This window comes from Paroedura picta, chromosome 1, assembly GCF_049243985.1.
Source record: "Paroedura picta isolate Pp20150507F chromosome 1, Ppicta_v3.0, whole genome shotgun sequence".
NCBI lineage: Eukaryota > Metazoa > Chordata > Lepidosauria > Squamata > Gekkonidae > Paroedura > Paroedura picta.
This window is the reverse complement of record NC_135369.1, coordinates 90,469,113-90,482,949: the sequence shown is the minus strand read 5'-3', so window position 1 is coordinate 90,482,949 and position 13,837 is coordinate 90,469,113. Positions and strand designations below refer to the sequence as shown.

Here is a 13,837-nt window from a genome sequence, read left to right as displayed (position 1 = left end):
AATACTGGTCATGTTGTTCACTGACCCAAGACAAAGCGTAGAAGGCAAGTTGGTCTGTGTATGCACCAAAAAGAAGAAATTGACCAACCAAAATGGCATTCCAAATAAGCATAAATCTATTTCAAATATAGACTGTGTCCTTATTTTATTGTATTATAATATATTTGAGGTGGACAAAGCCAGAATGATATCCAGATAAGTTAATCCGTTTTCAAAAGCAATTTTTCTTCAGTGGCTTGAACCTAAATCATAAAATAATAATAATCATTATAAATTATATATTAATATATTAAATAATATACAATAATAATACCCTACCTCTATATGTATTTCAATGAGGACACTTCAACTTTACCAAAATCCCAAATTCCTGCAACCTACAGGTATAAATCATATTTACTTAGAAAAAGTGTTATCACACTTTTTAAACAATCAAAGTATATATTAAAGTATAATTTTTACATTTACCTTAGAGATCAAATATTACAGTATAAATTGGCCATAGGCTCTGCAACATAGTGGGGATCAAAGCCCCAAATAGGGTTTATAAAATGACCTAGTTTTATGCAGAGTTCTCAAACAGCAGGTGCACTCCAGCCTTGAGCCCTTAAAGAAGTACATTCACATAAAAACATGCAAGTTCCGGTGTAATATTAAGCCTTGTGGATGTAATGAATCAAGGGAAAATATATAAAAACACTCTCGTTGATGCAGCAGCCTTTGAATGTCCACCCTATGATTTTTAATGGCTGTAACTTGCTCAAGGTCGAAGAACTTCAATTCCTTCAGTGTATAATTCATTTCCATGAAATGGCTGACCATTGGCTTACATTCGCTTACTTTGTTACATAATCGGGACTGATGCTCTTGAATTCTTATCTTGAGGGGGTGGGTACTAAATCCAATATTAATCATGTCACACGGACATCTGATACAGTATATGATGTTTTTTGACAAAGTTAATGAAGCCATTAATTTTAATAACGTAACCATTGCCCGGGTTAATGAATTCCTGAAGTGGTGTCATAAACCTACACACAGCACATGAGCTGCACTGAAAGTTGCCATTAGGTAGATTTCTTAAAGTTTCTTAAAGTTTCCTCGACATTAATCTCCAGTTTGTTGACCGTCTCCCCAATAATGTGATTTCTTCTCCATGCTATTAATGGCCCATTTTTACAATCTTGTGTATCTTCCACTAAATGCAAGTGTTTGGATATTATTTTTGAATGTTATTAGTATGATTTGAGTATTCAAAAGTACATGCTAGCTTATTTGGGGGGTCCTTGCTTGGTATTTAAATAAATCATGTCTATGAGGCATTTCAGACCAAGTGCGCGCTCTTTTTATCACAAATGCAGGATAACCTCTAGATGCAATCACACTCCTCTCTGCAAGTAGTTTCTTTAGCATTTATTCTCCTATGAAATTTTGATAGTGGTTCCAAAAATGAATTGCATTGATTGAGAAATAATCGGGTACCCCAACTGGGTACCCCAATTATTACATATTATATTATATGTCATTATACATTATATGTCTGGTATTATTTTAGGAAGGATGTGTATGTGAGGGACACGGGTATTTGTTCTTCAAATAAGATGCTTCATTTTTGTAATATATCCCATGCCAAATCCTTCATGGATCACAATTCTAATTACTCTTATTATGTCATCCACATGTTGATAACTAAATATAATATTTGTCATCATTAAGTTGTCTCTTAATTTTGTTAACATAATCAATTGTATTCAAAATAACTATACCACCACCCTTATCCACAGGTTTTATCACAATGTTCAGATCTGTCTATAAATCTTTTAAACACTGAAACTCGTCACATGTAAGATAAAAGAGGGCAACCATAATGTTTGCTTTCTAATTTGTTAAGATCCCTCAAAACCACCTTTTCAAATGTTATTTCTGGAACATCAATTACAGTACTGAAAGATGATTTTACCCTAAAAGTTACAGTCTGAGAATTGTAATGATATTTTTCAAAATAATATTTTAATTTTAATTGTCTTGTTAACTTAAATAAATCAGTCCTTGTGTGAAAAGCATATTTACTGGAAGGAACAAACGTGAGCCCTTTGTTACGTACCTTTTTCTCAGTCTCTGTGAAAGCCGTACTAGATAAATTCAGAACTTTCCTTCCTCTGTTTTGAAAAGAATTATATAAACAACTTTTGATCCTGACTGTTTACATCTAATCATTTTGCTAAGAATTGCTGCCATGGAATCTGCAGTTTTCACTGACCCTGCCCAGTGATTTGCTGTGTTTACTGGGTTCTGTCCACCACAACCTCGAAATCTCTTTTTCAGAGCCAAATAGTATACACGTGAAATATTTTTCAGACTGTTATGTGCTATTTAACACTTACTGTCCCAAAATTTTCCATTATGTTGGTGGTTTACCCAGTCTGGAGAGATCCTTTTGGATCCATCTGTTCAGATATGAGAAAAGTCTAGATTTTTCAGATCCATAATGTGTGCAACAGCTGATGACTGAATGATGTCTTAAGATGTTTTTGTCCACACATATTCTTTCCTCTTGTGAATCAGCTCTCCTACTTCAGTAAGGGTTGCCAACTCCAGACTGGAAATTCCTAGAAATTTAAGGGCAGCTCTTGGAGAAGGAGCTCAGCAGGTATATGATGCCATACATTCCATCCTCCAAAGTTGCCATTTCCTCCAGGCAAACCAATCCCTGTAGTCCAGAGATACTGTAATTCCAAGAAAACTCCAGGCTTCACCTGTAGGTTAAAAAAGGTAAAGGTATCCCCTGTGCAAGCACCGAGTCATGTCTGACCCTTGGGGTGACGCCCTCCAGCGTTTTCATGGCAGACTCAATATGGGGTGGTTTGCCAGTGCCTTCCCCAGTCATGACCGTTTACCCCCCAGCAAGCTGGGTACTCATTTTACCGACCTCGGAAGGATGGAAGGCTGAGTCAACCTTGAGCCGGCTGCTGGGATTGAACTCCCAGCCTCATGGGCAAAGCTTTCAGACGGCTGCCTTACCACTCTGCGCCACAAGAGGCTCTTCACACCTGTAGGTTAGCAACCTTAAATAACTGTCCTTCATTTTATAGCTATTAGCACCAAAATTTAAGGAGTGTGGTAGGAAGTGCCATTCCAGAAGGGAATCTGTACATGTGTCCAAGTCACCTGAATTACAACTTTTGCATTTCTCTCCCTCATGAATAGCACAAGGAACTATACTAACTGTCAGCCCCCCTCCACATACACCCCACATCTAAAGCTACTGGGATTTTTGGGATTTTACCACTTAAACAGTTTCGTAGGGTCTGCAAAATGGAGCCCTTCCTCCAGGCCTTCAGCTGAATACCAGCAACAGGAGACGTCCTTGCAACCACATCCATCAGGCAACTCTATTAAAACGTTGTCCGAGCTCATGGTCCAAACTGCCATTCTTCAGTGTTTCTAAATTACATTTTTGATGTTGACATTATGACTGTTTTGACTGTTTTTGATATGTTTATACTGTTAAAAAACAGTTGATGTATGCTCCAACTTTACTGGTTCTATGTACACTGCCCCATGATGTCATAGTGAGGGGCAGTATATAAACTGAATGAATGAATGAATGAATGAATGAATGATTACAGGCATGTTGAGTCTTCCAGTGATTCAGTGTTGCTTTACAATCACTGCAGCACCAGTAGAAGAGTTGTTGTTGTTATGTGCGAAGTCGTGTCCGACCCATCGCGACCCCATGGACAATGATCCTCCAGGCCTTCCTGTCCTCTACCATTCCCCGGAGTCCATTTAAGTTTGCACCTACTGCTTCAGTGACTCTATCCAGCCACCTCATTCTCTGTCGTCCCCTTCTTCTTTTGCCCTCGATCACTCCCAGCATTAGGCTCTTCTCCAGGGAGTCCTTCCTTCTCATGAGGTGGCCAAAGTATTTGAGTTTCATCTTCAGGATCTGGCCTTCTAAAGAGCAGTCAGGGCTGATCTCCTCTAGGACTGACCGGTTTGTTCGCCTTGCAGTCCAAGGGACTCGCAAGAGTCTTCTCCAGCACCAGAGTTCAAAAGCCTCAATTCTTTGACGCTCGGCCTTCCTTATGGTCCAACTTTCGCAGCCATACATTGCAACTGGGAATACCATAGCCTTCACTAAATGCACTTTTGTTGGCAGGGTGATGTCTCTGCTTTTTAGGATGCTGTCTAGATTTGCCATAGCTTTCCTCCCCAGGAGCAAGCGTCTTTTAATTTCTTTGCTGCAGTCCCCATCTGCAGTGATCTTGGAGCCCAGGAAAATAAAATCTGTCACTATCACCATTTCTTCCCCATCTATTTGCCATGAATTGAGAGGGCCGGATGCCATGATCTTTGTTTTCTTGATGTTGAGTTTCAAGCCAACTTTTGCACTCTCCTCCTTCACCCGCATCAACAGGCTCTTTAGTTCCTCTTCACTTTCTGCCATTAGAGTGGTATCATCTGCATATCTGAGGTTGTTGATATTTCTCCCTGCAATCTTGATCCCAATTTGTGACTCCTCTAATCCCGCATTTCTCATGATGTGCTCTGCATACAAGTTAAATAGGCAAGGCGACAGTATACAGCCTTGCCGAACTCCTTTCTCAAAGTAGAAGGGTACTCAGGTACAACTTTGCTGGCATGGAGGCCAGAATTACATAGCAATTAAGTGACAAAGGAAGGGAGCTCAGAAGTCTATGCACATTCATATCTTAACCTCAGCCCCAACTGTATCCCCAAAGTGGTGTATGTTTAAATACATCCACTGAAATAAATGGAAGGATAAACTAACTGGCCTCCATCTCCCACCATCACTGGAGCCATGATGAAGTAGAGGATTCTGAGAAATCTGCAGCCAATCACAGCACATACGTAGCAGCATAGTAACTCCTGCCAGGACATCAGTATCTCTGAAAACAGAGCTGTATCACTTTGGCCCCTTGAGCAAACTTTGAGCACACAAGCAGAGTCTTTGATGATGAGAACACTGGCTAAAGAGCTTTGCTCCAAAAAGGCACAAACAGTCTAAACAAATACAGTAGACTATAGATAATGTCTCTTCAGATCTCTTGCAGGTCCTCCACCACAGCTGCAGGAACCCAACAGGAACCTCATCTCCTCTCCTCGATCCGAGAACAATATATAGGTAAATTAATTTTTCCCCATGCCTCCAAGTCTGTCTGATGCAAACGTCTGCCTTGTCTGTTCCTCTCCACCCCTGATACATGTAGCTGTTGCGTGGTGGTTTAACAGTTCCTTCCTCGAAAGCTGTTGCCTTGTTTCCACATAGAAGACACAAGGTATGAAAGGGAGGAAGTCTTTACAGGACATGTGAGCCTGTGTGGTGGAGTGGTTAAGAGTGTTGGTGTAGTGTCTGGGAGATCTGGGTTTGAATCCCCACTTGTGGGTATCCCTTGAGCCAGTCACACTCTCAGTTTAACCTACCTCAGAGGGTTGTTGTGAGGAAAAATGGAGAAGAGAACAATATAATCCGCTTTGGGTCCCCATTGGGTAGAAAGGCAGTAGCACCTTATAGACTAACAAAATTTGTGGCAGGGTATGAGTTTTTGTGAATCACTGCTGAAATTACTTGAAGAAGTGAGCAGTGACTCAGAAAATCTCATACCCTGCCACAAATTCTGTTAGTTTATAAGGTGCTAGGGGACTCTTGTTCTTTTCTGTTGGTACAGACAGGCTAACACGGCTCCCCATCTTGATCTACCATTACACGCAATCACCACTTTGTTTGAATGGGACAACACATATCTATTCAGGCCTTGGTACATTGCCATTGGAACCTAGGTACACATTTGCATGTACAGAAGCTAGAATATATGTGCATTGCCTGATTCAGACAAAATGGCAATTACATATATTGTGTATACATATACATATATTGATTGTGTATAGCATGTTCTGATACATGTGGTAGTATCACAAGACACATAGTTACTGAGTAAGGCTTTCTATGCCCATAAAACTTCATGCTGATAAAGCTTTTGCTGTACACAGCCACATATTTACTTTTGAAGGCCAAATTTTTATGGCCATTTTTTCCTTTCCTGGTTCACAGCCTGGCCACATACAGCCACACAAATGGTTACTGTGGAAAGAGTTCACCTGTAACACACTGCATGGGGAAGGCGAGGATTGCCTCAGTAAGAGTTGTCTTTCCCTACAGGCGAACGTCAAAGTTCAAGCGTCTCTAAGGGAAAGAAAATACTTTGGTGGCACCACCCTAAATCTCCCATTGTCCGGCTACTTTTGTTCCAGCAAAATGAGGCGTGGGGAGTGGGAGGAGTGTCTGTAGGGCTAACAATTCCCATGATCACTGTTGGTGTGGCAAAATGTGCAGTTAGGTTGCATAAAACAGACGGGCTGGAGGGGAGCTGCCTAATAAGGTCCGTCTGAGTAAAGAAGCAAGCAGGATGGTGGCATGACCTGATAGGAGGGGAATGGGGGAAATGATGGTCAGTCAGCTAGCTTACGTATGAAGCAGGCATACTGCTTCATGATTGGTTGGTGTTAGGGTGTCACCATGGTCCCCAGTAGCGTTGCTAAGATCTTCCTCGCTTAAAGATAAATTTATTTTCTTTTAATGTCACTACTGGGAGAGCACTGGAATAACAAATACTGCTGTCTTTTCAAGCTATTTACCGACTCTTCAAAGATTTCAGTTTCAAAAGTATAAAAGGAACATTTATCTTGGAAAGATTATTTCTAACCCAGGTACTGCTACCTTTTCACCTGACTTTTAGCCTCTCCTAAAGCAGGCAAACAGCTGTTATCTTTCTTAGAGATAATAAAAATCAGCATTTCCTCCCTTGGCTTTGGGAATTACATTTTGCAGGCTATAAACATGCGATAGGCAGGTTCAAGCCGGGCTCCTATCTCTGTCCAGGGCAGTTCTTCTCTGTTAAGACAACTGAATGCCAGGGAAACTCTTCTTGCTATGACTGGAGTTTTTGAAAACAAAAGAATAAAACATACCCAAGGTAGGCATTCCTTGAGGCTCACTCAGCACATCCCAGTTGCTGATCCATTGGATGTTTGAATTGGGGTAGAGGCAAATAACTCTTTGGCCCATCCCCCCCCCACCCCCATTTCACCTTTGGTCTACTTTCCTGACAAGCCAAATATGCCGTTTCCAAATAAATAAATCTAAGTAAACAGTGACTGCCCTGGAAGACCAACCTGAAAACTGAGCACCAAGGTCCTTTCCAAATAGCTGGGGTCAAAGGGAAAGTGACAGACAGCTGATCAAGTATAGCTATACCTGCCAAGTCTTCCTGCAGATCATGTGCAAACCAGTTGGGATATTATTCATTTGTCAGCCAATGGAAGAACTCTTCTATTGTGAATATTTTAACAAGAATGCCATGGGGCTGACCTTTCCACTTGGCCCCGGAGCGACAGTTTTTATCACGGACTGTTTTTATCACAGACTCAGCCCACCCCTTTCTCCTCCCAGCTTGCACTTACTGTTTTATTTATACCGCTCCGCAGGAACGGTTTAAAGATTGCAGCAGCTATTTATGGCCTTCTTGCTGTTTTCTCTCACCTTTGAAAGTTTATTTGACAGCTAGTTTTTTTGTACCCTGCTTCTTACTACCTGAAGGAGTCTCAAAGCAACTTACAATCACCTACCCTTCTTCCTTCCACAACAGACACCCTGTGAGGTGGGGCTGAGAAAGCTCTGAGAGAAATGTAACTGGCCCAAGGTCACCCAGCTAGCTGCATGTGAAAGAGTGGAGAATCAAACCTGGTTCCCCAGATTAGAGGCTGCAGCTAGCTCTCATACCAAGATGGTGGCATTTGCTTCCAAAATTGCTTTACCTTTATTTAGTTCTCGTGCCATTTCTTTTTTCTAGTGACTTTTGTCTTAAATCTGATCATAAACCTTATCCTTGATCCTGAAACTACAGTTGGTCCAGAACGCGGTTGCCAGGGTCCTCACAGCAACACCTCTGAGGTCCCACATTCAGCCCATCCTCCAGCAGCTGTGCTGGCTTCCAGTTGAATTCCAGATCAGGCTTAAGGTGTTGGTTATCACCTTTAAGGCCATAGGCGGTCTGGGCTCAGTATACCTGAGAGACCGCCTCTCCACCTACACTCCTCAAAGAGCCTTGCGCTCTACTACCTCCAACCTCCTGGTGGTCCCTGGCCCCAAAGAAGCCCGCTTGACCTCAACCAGGGCCAGAGCTTTCTCCATTCTGGCCCCCACGTGGTGGAACGAGCTCCCAGAGGAGATCAGGGCCCCGATGGTACCCAAACAGTTCCACAGGGGCTGCAAAAGGGCCTCTACCAGGCATTTGGTTGAGGTGGACCTGGACCATTGCTTCCAATTCGCCCTCAGCCCCCCCGCCTCCTATGATGACCGCCACTAATCTGCCTAACGCACTGGGTCCCAGTAAGAGTTGAGCTGAGGATCCTTTGCAGTTCTATCATATTATTATTGCTGTTATCATGTTGGGGTTATTGTTGCTGTATTGTTATTGCTGTTGTCATGTTATCTGTACCTGTTTCCGGTTCCCTGTAAACCATCCTGAGCCTTCGGAGGAGGGTGGTATATAAATTTATATAAATAAAATAAATAAATAAATGCCAATTAACATATGTTTGAGAATAAAGAGAACACTAGAGGGCAGCAGATGTCTCTGTGCAGCAGTAGGACTCAAGAGCTGATCATACAGACCTTAGTATTTCATTCTCGGGATATGGTATACCAATGATCTTATCCCTTAAGAGCTGATTCATTTGACAATTTAACTTTGTGGATATTCTGGAAAGCATCGCTGTGTGCCTGCTTTAACATTTCAAACTGATGTGAGAACTGGTTAAATAATCCACTTCTGACATACTACAATCTCCACAAACAAGTGTATTCTGCTAGGCTCCAGTGCAACACAGGCCGCGGAAGAGATGGCGAGGCAGAGGCCAGGACAAGGCAATGTGGGAAATAATGCACTCAGAGGGTTTGGACTGTGGCCATGGCTATGTGGAAGGCAGCTAACACAGCCAGGATGACCACCCCCAGGCCAGCACTTGTGGATGCTACTCCTATGGGTGGAGCTTCTGGAAACAAGGGCAGCTGTCTGACATGTCCTTGGTATCCAGAGAAAGGGGTGGCCCCTGCCCCATGGGGAATAGTGAGGACTTGTCCTGCCTTTTGTTTGAAGGGGCCACAGGTGGAGCCATGTGGAACTCAGGCCTGTGGCCAGGATGAAAGCGCTGTGAGCCAGAGCCAAGGAGGACTTCATTCTTGGCAGCCCAGGGAGTACAGGCAAGGGTTTGGGGGGGGGGGTAGAGGAGGAGGCTCAATGAACTCTGCGAGTTATGTACAGTCATTTTCATTTTTATTTCTTTATAAAGAAACAAGTACAGATGAAGGCCAATACTGGGGTTCCTTCCCGGGAACCTGTCACAGTAAACTCTTGCCCTGTTGAAAAAAACACAATCCCTTTTGCCTGCCAGCATCCCTCAGCGCAGACATGTAGACTTCTGAAGATCAGTCCAGACAATTGCACAATTGCCATTCACTCGGCAGCTGTAGAAGCAGCAGCAGTCAACACAGTGCACAAAACATAGGATCAAGAAGCTTCTCTAAAAACTTGTGACCAACGAGGTACAAAGTCCCAAAATAACCATTGTGCTATAAAAATTACACTTCATTAACCCAGGTTCATTTTTTAAAAATTACTCAAGTACATATAATAAATATTGGTATGCTGGCAGCCCCTTTCAAACATGAAACAGTACAGCATAGACATTTCAGATCAAACAGTTCACACACGTAGGACTTAACAAAAACAAAACAAACTAAACATGGAGCATGGTACTTTAAAAGCACTGTACGATGATGTGGAAAAACTAATGTGTTAGCCATCAATAACCCGAAAAAGGCTATCACACCAAGAATGTGTGCCCAAATAAGCCCATCACACTAAAAATGTGTGCCACTGTTACTGTGGGTCAGGTTGTACTATGATGGTTTCAATCTTTAAGGCATGTCACACCTGTTTGACAAGAAAGTGTATGACCGGCATCCGGAATCTGTGGGTCTTCTTATAGAGGGATTTATAGAATTGTGATCCTCTGCCTAGGAATGACCTGCTCATCTTGATGGGAATGTTCCTTCTACCCAGGCAGATCCACTTGTAGAGGCATTTAGCTTCTACTGAAAGTACTACAAGGAAAGCTACAACAATAAAAATACCCTAACAGAAAAAAATGCAATTCTTAAGGAAAATATTTCTTCCAATAGGGGAAAGAACTAGGAAAACAGGAAAGGTATTAATGAAGATTCTAATTTGTTCTGGCAGAAGGGAAAATACCAAGATTTGAAAAAAGCTGATGGAAGTCCCAGTTAGGGCCAAAGTGTCATGTTTTCACAGAGAAGGTTCATGGTAGAACCAACATTCTCTTCTCAGCTGGGAGGAGGACATTCTGAGAAGGGTTGTTCTACAGCAGTGAGCCTATCACTCCACACTGTGCTTCATTTTATATGTCTCCAAAGTGCGGTAGCAGTACTTTAATTAATACAAAAATATCCCCATGTTTTTTTGCCTTTGCAAATCTGACATGTTTGAGAAGACATGCTTCTCTCTGGAACTTTTTCAAGTTTAGGAGTCTTATGGAGAGATTTGCTGTCTTAGTGGCTGATTTATTGATTTATAACAATTGTAGCCTACTTTTCTACCCACGGTAAAATTAGCCACACGATAAAAACAGGAAGCCAGTACAAGAAAGAGAAGGCTGTTGTGGTTACTGCTGGCTAACCTAAATGTTTTCCTGAACAGCACAGTCTTATGCAGCCTTCCCATGCTTGTAGGAAAAGATGGAGAGAAGACACTATTGGAATGACCACAGTTCTTTAACCTGTTTGAAAAGCTGTTTTGTGGCCAAGTAAGGCAGTTAGATTGGCTCACCCATTCAGTTATACTGAAGGAGTGGCAACAGGTCTGATTCCCAATAAAGAAAAAGCAGAACCTGTTCTAGCTGGGGTTGAGCAGAAATGGGGAGAGCACAATCAAAATCTCTGGGAGTACTAGCAGATGCCGAAGGCATGGATGATGCTGGATTTCCCATAACAGTTAATGTAGAGTTGTCAGAATCAGAGGAATATCAAGATTGGCAATATGCTTTATACTGCCTACCTCTCCATGCTGATCATGAAGTCCCACTTCCTATAGTACTTAGCACTTCCAAAACTCACTGTGGAATGTATCACCTTCTGTAATGGAAGAGACTGTGTCATGAGGGAAGATTAGATTTTATCCATTTCAATAACTTGTACCTACAACTGGGGTCAAGTTGCCAAAACAATCCTCAGTCAATGCCAAGTAGTACCTAGTTATCTAGGAGCCAAGATGCTGTTGATTGCTCGTGCCTGCAGCTGGAGGGCCCAGGCCAAGCCTGTACTGCTTGCTTACTACTACAAAGAGTAGGAATCTGAAATTTAAGAAAGGAACCCGAGATGTTAACTAGCCAAACTAGTTGGAGGGGATAAAAGGGGATAAAAGGGGGAAAAATCTGTTTCAGCTGAGACTTTCTTCAGAAAGATCTGAGATTCTAGGAACTCCATCAAAGGGAGAAAAAGGCCAAGGGGGCACAGGTGCAGAAGGTAAAAGTATTAGATCTCTTATGAATGCCATCTCAGAAGGTTCTCCTTCTGAGAAAGAAACTGCCAGTCCCTCTTTTGCTTTCCAAGAAGACAATGTCAATTGACATGCATCTAGTGGAACTTGCTCTGTGGCCACATCTGAGCATGTTTATTTCCATCCCTGGCATGATGTCTGCACTTCAGGGAGGCTTGGAAACATTTGATAGTCAAAAGTCCACTGAACAAGTGTCTTGGCTATGTTCCTGAAACATGGAAAATAGTGCTCGAAAGAGCCACAAATGTTTTAAGGTTAGTGGTTTAACTCATGTGAATTTTGAATCACCATTATTTATTAAGTGCTCTATAACCTTTAAAAATCCTGACCTAGATAACCCAGGCCAGCCTGATCTTGCCTGATATCAGAAGCTAAGCAGGATTGGTCCTGGTCAGTATTTGGATAGGAGACTACCAAGGAATACTAGGGTCTCTATACAGAGCCAGGCACTGGTGGTAAACTAATTCTGAGGGCCATTCCGCACCAGGATCAATGTTGCAAATTGGTTTCGGAATGAAAAAACGCCATTTTAAATAGTGGAATTTGCCGTTATGCATACCTGCCTTTGTAGTGGAATCCAGTTGCGTTTCAATAGTTTCCCACGGGTTTCCTGTCTTGGCAAAAATCGCTATCCAGGAAGCAATATTTGCCAAGCTTTGTCCCTCCCCTGGCCGTCAATCAAACGAGCATTTTAGTAGCGATTACAATTTGCCACACTCCTGCTACAATGAATCTGTGCGGAATGGCTCTGAATGTCTCTTGCCGTAAAAACCCTACAGCAGCCTTTTTCAACCATGGAAAAGCCCCTGACTATGGAGAAGCCCCTGAAATAATTTTGACCATGGAGAAGCCCCTGAAATAATTTTTCAGGCTTTCAGGAGCTCTGAAAGTGATGTCAGCTGGCTACACCACCTTGCCATGTCTCCCAGGATTGGCATGTCACTGGAAGTAAAATCACTACCCACATAAACAGGCATGCTTGAGGAGGAGTGAGACAGGAGGCAGTTTAAGGTGGAAGTAGGTGTGCAGGATCCACCCACTCCCTGGTGGAGAAACCACAAGAGAATTCATGCTCTGGTGGGTTGGAGGGGCAGCAATGGACGTGTTTGATTCAATAGCTTGTGGTTGAGTCTATTACAGCAGTAGGGGAAAGGCCGTGGACCCCCTCCTTTTTTCCTATGGATCCCTGGCTGTGAACCTTGCCCTACAGAGTTGCTATAAGACAGCCATAACTTGATGGCAAAGAAAAGAATTGTTAGAAAACAAGTGAAATAAAAAACAAATGAACTAAAGAAAAAACCTAACTCAGTTGTCCTTGTGCAAAATAGCATTGCACTAGGAAGGGTGTCAGGGAGATTAGTAATTAAAGTTGAGTATGTAAAGATGAGTTTTCACTTCACGTTAAGACGTGATTGCTAAATTCTGCCGCTACAGGGCAAGTTTTTACACCTGGGCTATGAAGATCTGTTATAAAATATGGCTAAAGCCATATTTATTAGGCACTTCCATTTTCAACATAAACCTGCCTGTAGGACTGAAAGTTCCAGTGTCCATCTACTCTTTTGAAATCACTGTGACTGAATTTCAGTGATTACTGTGGAGCTAGGACTGTGGTCTTGAGAATCAAACCTTCCAACTGGTATGTGGGAGGGGCACAGATTGAAATTACATGATCACCAAAATAAAACAGCCACCATTTCTGGATGACCTGACAGAAAATGGCTAGTATAATTTTATTAAGCAAAACAAACTAGGCAGATTAAGATGCCCTTATTTTACTTAGTACATCCTCAGTGTGTTAAACTTATCTGAGGAGTCAGTGAGTTCCAGAACACCACACCCTCCCCAGCCCGCTGCCATGCTGAGTGGCCTCCCCAATGCCTTCCCCACTGTCCTCAACACAAGGGACCCATGGGAAATGCTCCTGCACCCTTGAACATGCCACCTCCAACCTCCCCCAACTCCTCAGTGGCAGCGGAGGCTGGGCTGGGTGGCTGCCTTCTCTGCAAACGGCAGCCTGGCCTTCCCATCCCCCACCAGTGGCCAGGAGGTGGCAGGGGTCTGTGGGGCCTCCATGGATGAGGCATCTGCCTTTCCCAGCTGCCAGCAAGGATTGCATGGAGCATCTTGCCTGCTGCATCTCACCTGCCTCCTCCTCGCCAACAATGGCAGTACAA

General features: G+C 42.8%; 1 long non-coding RNA gene across 1 annotated transcript; it reads right to left on the bottom strand.

Moving 5' to 3' along the window:
- Positions 1 to 118: 118 nt before the first annotated feature.
- On the bottom strand, positions 119 to 7,040 carry LOC143842541 (uncharacterized). Its single transcript, XR_013233174.1, has 3 exons — positions 6,994 to 7,040; positions 2,105 to 2,756; positions 119 to 242 (listed from the first exon to the last, which is right to left on the bottom strand). It is a non-coding gene; the product is annotated as an uncharacterized LOC143842541 (long non-coding RNA).
- Positions 7,041 to 13,837: the final 6,797 nt, after the last annotated feature.